The sequence below is a fragment of the Sarcophilus harrisii genome, unplaced genomic scaffold (assembly GCF_902635505.1).
Source record: "Sarcophilus harrisii unplaced genomic scaffold, mSarHar1.11, whole genome shotgun sequence".
NCBI classification, from domain to species: domain Eukaryota; kingdom Metazoa; phylum Chordata; class Mammalia; order Dasyuromorphia; family Dasyuridae; genus Sarcophilus; species Sarcophilus harrisii.
Window position 1 is genome coordinate 13,239 of NW_022290858.1, and position 11,006 is coordinate 24,244.

At 44.9% G+C, this 11,006-nt stretch overlaps 1 long non-coding RNA gene across 12 annotated transcripts; it reads right to left on the reverse strand.

Moving 5' to 3' along the window:
* Positions 1 to 603: 603 nt before the first annotated feature.
* LOC116420409 lies at positions 604 to 10,419 on the reverse strand. Of its 12 annotated transcripts, none has more exons than XR_004230719.1 (9): positions 10,369 to 10,419; positions 8,237 to 8,279; positions 7,106 to 7,148; positions 3,745 to 3,787; positions 3,306 to 3,448; positions 3,088 to 3,176; positions 2,625 to 2,667; positions 2,185 to 2,327; positions 604 to 1,546 (listed from the first exon to the last, which is right to left on the reverse strand). It is a non-coding gene; the product is annotated as an uncharacterized LOC116420409 (long non-coding RNA). The 12 variants fall into 12 exon arrangements; XR_004230717.1 differs by lacking the exons at positions 604 to 1,546; positions 2,185 to 2,327; positions 3,088 to 3,176 and adding exons at positions 1,569 to 2,158; positions 4,865 to 4,907; positions 5,985 to 6,027; XR_004230716.1 differs by lacking the exons at positions 604 to 1,546; positions 2,185 to 2,327; positions 3,088 to 3,176 and adding exons at positions 1,569 to 2,158; positions 4,865 to 4,907; positions 5,985 to 6,039.
* Between the last annotated feature and the right edge of the window lie 587 nt (positions 10,420 to 11,006).

Consider the following 11,006-nt stretch of genomic DNA (forward strand, 5'->3'; position numbering starts at 1 on the left):
ATTCTTTAAAAACGACTTGAAAGGTTGGCCTATATAAAGTCATCTGTAAGGGCTGAAAGGTCATTGGATTCCCAGACAAATTGCAGGATTCGCTCTGGCTCTACCCCGCCCCCGAACTCCTTCTTCTTAAATAAAAGGATTTGGGTTTTCTGCCCCCTCGGAAATTGGTGCAGAATCCATTTCATGCCTTGCAAATGTATCCAACCCCACCTCAATTTTACCCTCAATTGGGAGCAGTCACCCCAGGAAGCAGTAACTTAAGGCCACCAGAACATCCTCCTAGGCACCCAGGACACCCCCTGGAGCACTCCAGAAAACATAAGGCCCCTGGGATCTGGGGAGATCCATCCTAGCTGAAGGAATCGGTTGTTCAATTTACAAAGGGGCAGTTTCACCATTCTTGAAGGCGGGCTCTGCGGACAACTCTCCTTTATCTAAAACAAAAACGAAAAAAATAAGCAAAATAGCCTGGAACTTGGATTGTGCTTTGAAAGGTGCAATAGTCATGTTAAAAACCTCTAAACTTACAATTACCTCAAAACCCTAACCTCTCCCTCTTTTGCCACAAAGGTTGGACTTTTGTGTCTTCTCCAAAAAGGCCCTACCAGCTAAGGAATTGGGACAGTCTATACGAAACTTCTTTATATGCCCCTTCATCTCCCAAATGGGAATGGTCCCATTGGGAATTTGGGTCCACGTCAAGGACACCATGCTATTTTTTAATCATTTCTCTCCCCGAGGATTTGGTGTAGATGAATAATTAGTTATTCCCAAGGTTATTTTGGATGCCTTCTAGATGGACAATTTCCACGTTGGAATAGCCCCCATGGACGGAAATTGCTCACATTATTTCTTGGGATGGCTAAAAGCTGTGGAAAAATGTCTGAATTGGCAATCAACTTTGGAAAATCCACATCGAATGGCCACCGATTCTCTGCAGAGCAGTAATTGGAGAGACACTTTCAAGACACTTTCAATTATCTTTCTAAGTGTTCACTTCCAAGTTCTCTCTACTTCTAGAATGCTTTGTTGAACTCCTGAATAAGAGACGGATTCGACTTTCCTTGGTGATGGCAATGCAAGGTCTTTACACAAACGACTGAAAGGTTGGCCTATATCAGTCATCTGTAAGGCCTGAAGGTCATTGGGATTCCCAGACATAGTACAGATTCGCTCTGGCTCTACCCTTGCCCCGAACTCCTTCACCTAGCAATAAAATGGATTGGGTTTCTCTGCCCCCTCTGAAATTGGTGCAGAATCCATTTCATGCCTGCAAATCTATCCACCACCACCTCAATTGTTACCACTCAGACTGGGTAGCAGTCAGCCCAGGAAGCAGTCCGCCTTACAAAGGCTGCAGAACATCCTCCCTAGGCACCCGAGGATACCCTCCAACTGGAGCACTCCAGAAAACATAGGAGGCCCCTGGGATCTGGAGGAGATCCATCCTAGCTAGAAGAGGCATCAGGTTGTATCCAATTTACAAAGGGGCAGTAAACTCACCTGTTCTGGATGAGGCGGGCTCTGCCAAGGAACTCTCCTTTATCTAAAACAAAAACAGAAGAAAAAATAAGCAATAGCTGTGGAACATGATGTGCTTTGAAAGGTGCGAATAGTCATGTTAAAAAACCTCTAGGCTTGCACAATTACACTCAAAACCTGACCTCTCCCACTCTTTTGGACACAAAGAATTGGACTTTGTGTCTTCTCCAAACCCAACCCCTACCAGCTAAGGAATTGGGACAGTCTATACGAAACTTCTTTATATGCCCCTTCATCTCCCAAATGGGAATGGTCCCATTGGGAATTTGGGTCCACGTCAAGGACACCATGCCATTTTTTAATCATTTCTCTCCCCGAGGACTTGGTGTAGATGAGGAATTAGTTAATCCCAAGGTTATTTTGGATGCCTGCTAGATGGACACTTTCCACCTTGGAATAGCCCCCATGGACGGAAATTGCTCACATTATTTCTTGGGATGGCTAAAAGCTGTGGAAAAATGTCTGAATTGGCAATCAACTTTGGAAAATCCACATCGAATGGCCACCGATTCTCTGCAGAGCAGTAATTGGAGAGACACTTTCAAGACACTTTCAATTATCTTTCTAAGTGTTCACTTCCAAGTTCTCTCTACTTCTAGAATGCTTTGTTGAACTCCTGAATAAGAGACGAATTCGATTTACCTTGGTGATGGCAATGCAAGTTCTTTCCACAAACGACTGAAAGGTTGGCCTATATCAGTCATCTGTAAGGGCTGAAGGTCATTGGGATTCCCAGACATAGTGCAGATTCGCTCTGGCTCTACCTTTGCCCCGAACTCCTTCACCTAGCAATAAAACGGATTGGGTTTTTCTGCCCCCTCGGAAATTGGTGCAGAATCCATTTCATGCCTGCAAATGTATCCACCGCCACCTCAATTGTTACCACTCAGACTGTGTAGCAGTCACCCCAGGAAGCAGTCCGCCTTACAAAGGCCGCAGAACATCCTCCCTAGGCACCCGAGGACACCCTCCAACTGGAGCACTCCAGAAAACATAGGAGGCCCCTGGGATCTGGAGGAGATCCATCCTAGCTACAAGAGGCATCAGGTTGTATCCAATTTACAAAGGGGCAGTAAACTCACCAGTTCTGGATGACGCGGGCTCTGCAGACGCACTCTCCTTTATCTAAAACAAAAACAGAAGAAAAAATAAGCAATAGCCACAGAAGATGATGTGCTTTGAAAGGTGCGAATAGTCATGTTAAGAAACCTCTAGGCTTCCACAATTTCACTCAAAACCTGACCTCTCCCACTCTTTTGCACACAAAGAATTGGACTTTGTGTCTTCTCCAAACCCAAGCCCTACCAACTAAGGAATTGGGACAGTCTATACGAAACTTCTTTATATGCCCCATCATCTCCCAAATGGGTATGGTCCCATTGGGAATTTGGGTCCACGTCAAGGACACCATGCCATTTTTTAATCATTTCTCTCCCCGAGGATTTGGTATAGATGAGGAATTAGTTAATCCCAAGGATATTTTTGATGCCGGCTAGATGGACACTTTTCACCTTGGAATAGCCGCCATGGACGGAAATTGCTCACATTATTTCTTGGGATGGCTAAAAGCTGTTGAAAAATGTCTGACTTGGCCATCAACTTTGGAAAATCCACATCGAATGGCCACCGATTCTCTGCAGAGAAGTAATTGGAGAGACACTTTCAAGACACTTTCAATTATCTTTCTAAGTGTTCACTTCCAAGTTCTCTCTACTTCTAGAATGCTTTGTTGAACTCCTGAACAAGAGACGAATTCGATTTACCTTGGTGATGGCAATGCAAGTTCTTTCCACAAACGACTGAAAGGTTGGCCTATATCAGTCATCTGTAAGGGCTGAAGGTCATTGGGATTCCCAGACATAGTGCAGATTCGCTCTGGCTCTACCTTTGCCCCGAACTCCTTCACCTAGCAATAAAACGGATTGGGTTTTTCTTCCCCCTCGGAAATTGGTGCAGAATCCATTTCATGCCTGCAAATGTATCCACCGCCACCTCAATTGTTACCACTCATACTGTGTAGCAGTCACCCCAGGAAGCAGTCCGCCTTACAAAGGCCGCAGAACATCCTCCCTAGGCACCCGAGGACACCCTCCAACTGGAGCACTCCAGAAAACATAGGAGGCCCCTGGGATCTGGAGGAGATCCATCCTAGCTACAAGAGGCATCAGGTTGTATCCAATTTACAAAGGGGCAGTAACTCACCAGTTCTGGATGAGGCGGGCTCTGCCGACGCACTCTCCTTTATCTAAAACAAAAACAGAAGAAAAAATAAGCAATAGCAATGGAACATCATGTGCTTTGAAAGGTGCGAATAGTCATGTTAAGAAACCTCTAGGCTTCCACAATTACACTCAAAACCTGACCTCTCCCACTCTTTTGCACACAAAGAATTGGACTTTGTGTCTTCTCCAAACCCAGGCCCTACCAGCTAAAGAATTGGGAGAGTCTATACGAAACTTCTTTATATGCCCCTTCATCTCCCAAATGGGAATGGTCCCATTGGGAATTTGGGTCCACGTCAAGGACACCATGCTATTTTTTAATCATTTCTCTCCCCGAGGATTTGGTGTAGATGAGGAATTAGTTAATCCCAAGGATATTTTGGATGCCTGCTAGATGGACACTTTCCACCTTGGAATAGCCCCCATGGAGAGAAATTGCTCACATTATTTCTTGGGATGGCTAAAAGCTGTGGAAAAATGTCTGAATTGGCAATCAACTTTGGAAAATCCACATCGAATGGCCACCGATTCTCTGCAGAGCAGTAATTGGAGAGACACTTTCAAGACACTTTCAATTATCTTTCTAAGTGTTCACTTCCAAGTTCTCTCTACTTCTAGAATGCTTTGTTGAACTCCTGAATAAGAGACGGATTCGATTTGCCTTGGTGATGGCAATGCAAGTTCTTTACACAAACGACTGAAAGGTTGGCCTATATCAGTCATCTGTAAGGGCTGAAGGTCATTGGGATTCCCAGACATAGTGCAGATTCGCTCTGGCTCTACCCTTGCCCCGAACTGCTTCACCTAGCAATAAAATGGATTGGGTTTCTCTGCCCCCTCTGAAATTGGTGCAGAATCCATTTCATGCCTGCAAATGTATCAACCACCACCTCAATTGTTACCACTCAGATTGGGTAGCAGTCAGCCCAGGAAGCAGTAAGCCATACTAAGGCCACAGAACATCCTCCCTAGCCTCCCGAGGACACCCTCCAACTGGAGCACTCCAGAAAGCATAGGAGGCCCCTGGGATCTGGAGGAGATCCATCCTAGCTAGAAGAGGCATCAGGTTGTATCCAATTTACAAAGGGCAGCAAACTCACCAGTTCTGGGTGAGGCGGGCTCTGCGCACAAACTCTCCTTTATCTAAAACAAAAGGTGTAAGGAAATATAAGCAATAGCTGTGGAACATGATGTGCTTTGAAAGGTGCGCATAGTCATGCTAAGAAACCTCTAGGCTTCCACAATTACACTCAAAACCTGACCTCTCCCACTCTTTTGCACACAAAGAATTGGGCTTTGTGTCTTCTCCAAACCCAAGCCCTACCAGCTAAGGAATTGGGACAGTCTATACGAAACTTCTTTATATGCCCCTTCATCTCCCAAATGGGAATGGTCCCATTGGGAATTTGGGTCCACGTCAAGGACACCATGCTATTTTTAATCATTTCTCTCCCCGAGGATTTGGTGTAGATGAATAAGTAGTTATTCCCAAGGTTATTTTGGATGCCTGCTAGATGGACAATTTCCACCTTGGAATAGCCCCCATGGACGGAATTTGTCACATTATTTCTTGGGATGGCTAAAAGCTGTTGAAAAATGTCTGAATTGGCAATCAACTTTGGAAAATCCACATCGAATGGCCACCGATTCTCTGCAGAGCAGTAATTGGAGAGACACTTTCAAGACACTTTCAATTATCTTTCTAAGTGTTCACTTCCAAGTTCTCTCTACTTCTAGAATGCTTTGTTGAACTCCTGAATAAGAGACGGATTCGATTTGCCTTGGTGATGGCAATGCAAGTTCTTTACACAAACGACTGAAAGGTTGGCCTATATCAGTCATCTGTAAGGCCTGAACGTCATTGGGATTCCCAGACATAGTGCAGATTCGCTCTGGCTCTACCCTTGCCCCGAACTCCTTCACCTAGCAATAAAATGGATTGGGTTTCTCTGCCCCCTCTGAAATTGGTGCAGAATCCATTTCATGCCTGCAAATGTATCAACCACCACCTCAATTGTTACCACTCAGATTGGGTAGCAGTCAGCCCAGGAAGCAGTAAGCCATACTAAGGCCACAGAACATCCTCCCTAGCCTCCCGAGGACACCCTCCAACTGGAGCACTCCAGAAAGCATAGGAGGCCCCTGGGATCTGGAGGAGATCCATCCTAGCTAGAAGAGGCATCAGGTTGTATCCAATTTACAAAGGGGCAGTAAACTCACCAGTTCTGGGTGAGGCGGGCTCTGCGCACGAACTCTCCTTTATCTAAAACAAAAACTGTAAGGAAATATAAGCAATAGCCGTGGAACATGATGTGCTTTGAAAGGTGCGCATAGTCATGCTAAGAAACCTCTAGGCTTCCACAATTACACTCAAAACCTGACCTCTCCCACTCTTTTGCACACAAAGAATTGGGCTTTGTGTCTTCTCCAAACCCAAGCCCTACCAGCTAAGGAATTGGGACAGTCTATACGAAACTTCTTTATATGCCCCTTCATCTCCCAAATGGGAATGGTCCCATTGGGAATTTGGGTCCACGTCAAGGACACCATGCTATTTTTAATCATTTCTCTCCCCGAGGATTTGGTGTAGATGAATAATTAGTTATTCCCAAGGTTATTTTGGATGCCTGCTAGATGGACAATTTCCACCTTGGAATAGCCCCCATGGACGGAAATTGCTCACATTATTTCTTGGGATGGCTAAAAGCTGTGGAAAAATGTCTGAATTGGCAATCAACTTTGGAAAATCCACATCGAATGGCCACCGATTCTCTGCAGAGCAGTAATTGGAGAGACACTTTCAAGACACTTTCAATTATCTTTCTAAGTATTCAGTTCCAAGTTCTCTCTACTTCTAGAATGCTTTGTTGAACTCCTGGATAAGAGACGCATTCGATTTGCCTTGGTGATGGCAATGCAAGTTCTTTACACAAACGACTGAAAGGTTGGCATATATCAGTCATCTGTAAGGGCTGAAGGTCATTGGGATTCCCAGACATAGTGCAGATTCGCTCTGGCTCTACCCTTGCCCCAAACTCCTTCACCTAGCAATAAAATGGATTGGGTTTCTCTGCCCCCTCTGAAATTGGTGCAGAATCCATTTCATGCCTGCAAATCTATCCACCACCACCTCAATTGTTACCACTCAGACTGGGTAGCAGTCAGCCCAGGAAGCAGTCAGCCATACAAAGGCCGCAGAACATCCTCCCTAGGCACCCGAGGACACCCTCCAACGGTAGCACTCCAGAAAACATAGGAGGCCCCTGGGATCTGGAGGAGATCCATCCTAGCTAGAAGAGGCATCAGGTTGTATCCAATTTACAAAGGGGCAGTAAACTCACCAGTTCTGGATGAGGCGGGCTCTGCCGACACACTCTCCTTTATCTAAAACAAAAACAGAAAGAAAAAATAAGCAATAGCCGTGGAACATGATGTGCGTTGAAAGGTGCGAATAGTCATGCTAAGAAACCTCTAGGCTTCCACAATTACACTCAAAACCTGACCTCTCCCACTCTTTTGCACACAAAGAATTGGACTTTGTGTCTTCTCCAAACCCAAGCCCTACCAGCTAAGGAATTGGGACTGTCTATACCAAACTTCTTTATATGCCCCATCATCTCCCAAATGGGAATGGTCCCATTGGGAATTTGTGTCCACGTCTAGGACACCATGCTATTTTTTAATCATTTCTCTCCCCGAGGATTTGGTGTAGATGAGGAATGAGTTAATCCCAAGGTTATTTTGGATGCCTGCTAGATGGACACTTTCCACCTTGGAATAGCCCCCATGGAGAGAAATTGCTCACATTATTTCTTGGGATGGCTAAAAGCTGTGGAAAAATGTCTGAATTGGCAATCAACTTTGGAAAATCCACATCGAATGGCCACCGATAATCTGCAGAGCAGTAATTGGAGAGACACTTTCAAGGCTCTTCGGGATTATCCAATTATCTTTCTAAGTGTTCACTTCCAAGTTCTCTCTACTTCAAGAATACTTTGTTGAACTCCAGAATAAGAGACTGATTCGATTTGGCTTGGTGATGGCAATGCAAGTTCTTTACACAAACGACTGAAAGGTTGGCCTATATCAGTCATCTGTAAGGGCTGAAGGTCATTGGGATTCCCAGACAGAGTGCAGATTCGCTCCGGCTCTACCCTTGCCCCGAACTCCTTCACCTAGCAATAAAATGAATTGGGTTTCTCTGCCCCCTCTGAAATTGGTGCAGAATCCATTTCATGCCTGCAAATGTATCCAACACCACCTCAATTGTTACCACTCAGACTGGGTAGCAGTCAGCCCAGGAAGCAGTCCGCCTTACAAAGGCCGCAGAACATTCTCCCTAGGCACCCGAGGACACCCTCCAACTGGAGCACTCCAGAAAACATAGGAGGCCCCTGGGATCTGGAGGAGATCCATCCTAGCTACAAGAGGCATCAGGTTGTATCCAATTTACAAAGGGGCAGTAAACTCACCAGTTCTGGATGAGGCGGGCTCTGCCGACGCACTCTCCTTTATCTAAAACAAAAACAGAAGAAAAAATAAGCAATAGCCGTGGAACATGATGTGCTTTGAAAAGGTGCGCATAGTCATGCTAAGAAACCTCTAGGCTTCCACAATTACACTCAAATCCTGACCTCTCCCACTCTTTTGCACACAAAGAATTGGACTTTGTGTCTTCTCCAAACCCAAGCCCTACCAGCTAAGGAATTGGGACAGTCTATACGAAACTTCTTTATATGCCCCTTCATCTCCCAAATGGGAATGGTCCCATTGGGAATTTGGGTCCACGTCAAGGACACCATGCTATTTTTTAATCATTTCTCTCCCCAAGGATTTGGTGTAGATGAGGAATTAGTTAATCCCAAGGATATTTTGGATGCCTGCTAGATGGACACTTTCCATCTTGGAATAGCCCCCATGGAGAGAAATTGCTCACATTATTTCTTGGGATGGCTAAAAGCTTTGGAAAAATGTCTGAATTGGCAATCAACTTTGGAAAATCCACATCGAATGGCCACCGATTCTGTGCAGAGCAGTAATTGGAGAGACACTTTCAAGACACTTTCAATTATCTTTCTAAGTGTTCACTTCCAAGTTCTCTCTACTTCTAGAATGCTTTGTTGAACTCCTGGATAAGAGACGCATTCGATTTGCCTTGGTGATGGCAATGCAAGTTCTTTACACAAACGACTGAAAGGTTGGCATATATCAGTCATCTGTAAGGGCTGAAGGTCATTGGGATTCCCAGACATAGTGCAGATTCGCTCTGGCTCTACCCTTGCCCCAAACTCCTTCACCTAGCAATAAAATGGATTTGGTTTCTCTGCCCCCTCTGAAATTGGTGCAGAATCCATTTCATGCCTGCAAATCTATCAACCACCACCTCAAATGTTACCACTCAGACTGGGTAGCAGTCAGCCCAGAACAGTCCCCTTCAAAGGCGGCAGAACTCCCCTGGCCAGGGATCCCTCAACTGGGCACTCCAGAAAACATGGAGGCCCTGGGATCTGGAGATCCATCCCAGCTAGAAGGGCATCAGGTTTCAATTTCAAAGGGGCAGTCAACTGACCAGTTCTGGATGAGGCGGGCCTGGGCCCTCCTTTATCTAAAACAAAAGAGAAAAAAATAAGCAATAGCGGTGGAAATGATGTGTGTTGAAAAGGTGCGAATAGTCATGTTGAAACCTCAAACTTCACAATTACCTCAAAAACCGCTCCACTCTTTTACAAAAAATTGGACTTTGTTCTTCTCCAATCCAAGCCCTACCAGCTAAGGTTGGGACACTCTATAAATTTTTATATTCCCATCATCTCCCAAATGGGTATGGTCCCATTGGAATTTGGGTCCACATCAAGGACACCATGCCATTTTTTAATCATTTCTCTCCCCGAGGTTTGGTGTAGATGATGGTTAATCCCAAGGATATTTTTGGATCCTGCTAGTGGACACTTTCCCCTTTGGAATAGCCCCCATGGAAGAAACTCCATTATTTTGGGATCAAAAGCTGTGGAAAAATGTCTAATTAATCAACTTTGGAAAATCCATCAATGGACACCGATTCTCTGCAGGCAGTAATTGGGAGGAACACTTTCAAGACACTTTCAATTTCTTTCTAAATGTTCACTTCCAAGTTCTCTCTACTTCTAGAATGCTTTGTTGAACTCCTGAATAAGAGAGGAATTCGATTTGCCTTGGTGTTGGCAATGCAAGTTCTTTACACAAACGACTGAAAAGTTGGCCTATATCCGTCATCTGTAAGGGCTGAAGGTCATTGGGATTCCCCAAACATAGTGCAGATTCGCTCTGGCTCTACCCTTGCCCGGAACTCCTTCACCTAGCAATAAAAAATGGATTGGGTTTCTCCCCCTCTGAAATGGTGCAGAATCCATTTCATCCGTTATCCACCACCACCTCAATTTTCCCTCAGATGGGGCAGTCAGCCCAGGAACAGTCCCCTTACAAGGCTGAGAACATCCTCCCTAGGCACGCGGATCCCCCAACTGGAGCACTCCAGAAAACATGGAGGCCCCTGGGATCTGGAGGGGTCCATCCAACTACAAAGAGGCATCAGGTTGTATCCAATTTCAAAGGGCAGTAAACTCACCAGTTCTGGATGAGGCGGGCTCTGCCGACGCCCTCTCCTTTATCTAAAACAAAAACAGAAGAAAAATAAGCAATAGCTGTGAACTATTGCTTTGAAAAGTGGCATAGTCATGCTAAAAAATTAAACTTACAATTAACTCAAAAAGCCTTCCCACTCTTTTAAACACAAAAGAATTGGACTGTGTCTACTCCAAACCCAAGCCCTACCAGCTAAGGGGTGGGAATATAGGAAACTTCTTTTTATGCCCCTTCATCTCCCAAATGGGAATGGTCCCATTGGGAATTTGGGTCCACGTCAAGGACACCATGCCATTTTTTAATCATTTCTCTCCCCGAGGTTTTGGTGTAGATGAGGAATTAGTTAATCCCAAGGATATTTTGAATGCCTGCTAGATGGACACTTTCCACCTTGGAATAGCCCCCATGGAGAGAAATTGCCCACATTATTTCTTGGGATTGCTAAAAGCTGTGGAAAAATGTCTGATGGCAATCATCTTTGGAAAATCCCATCCAATACCGATTTCTGCAGAGCAGTTTGGAAGACACTTTGCACCAATTATCTTTCTAAGTGTCACTTAAATTTCTCTACTTCTAGAATGCTTTGTTGAACTCCTGAATAAAGACGGATTCAAATTTGCC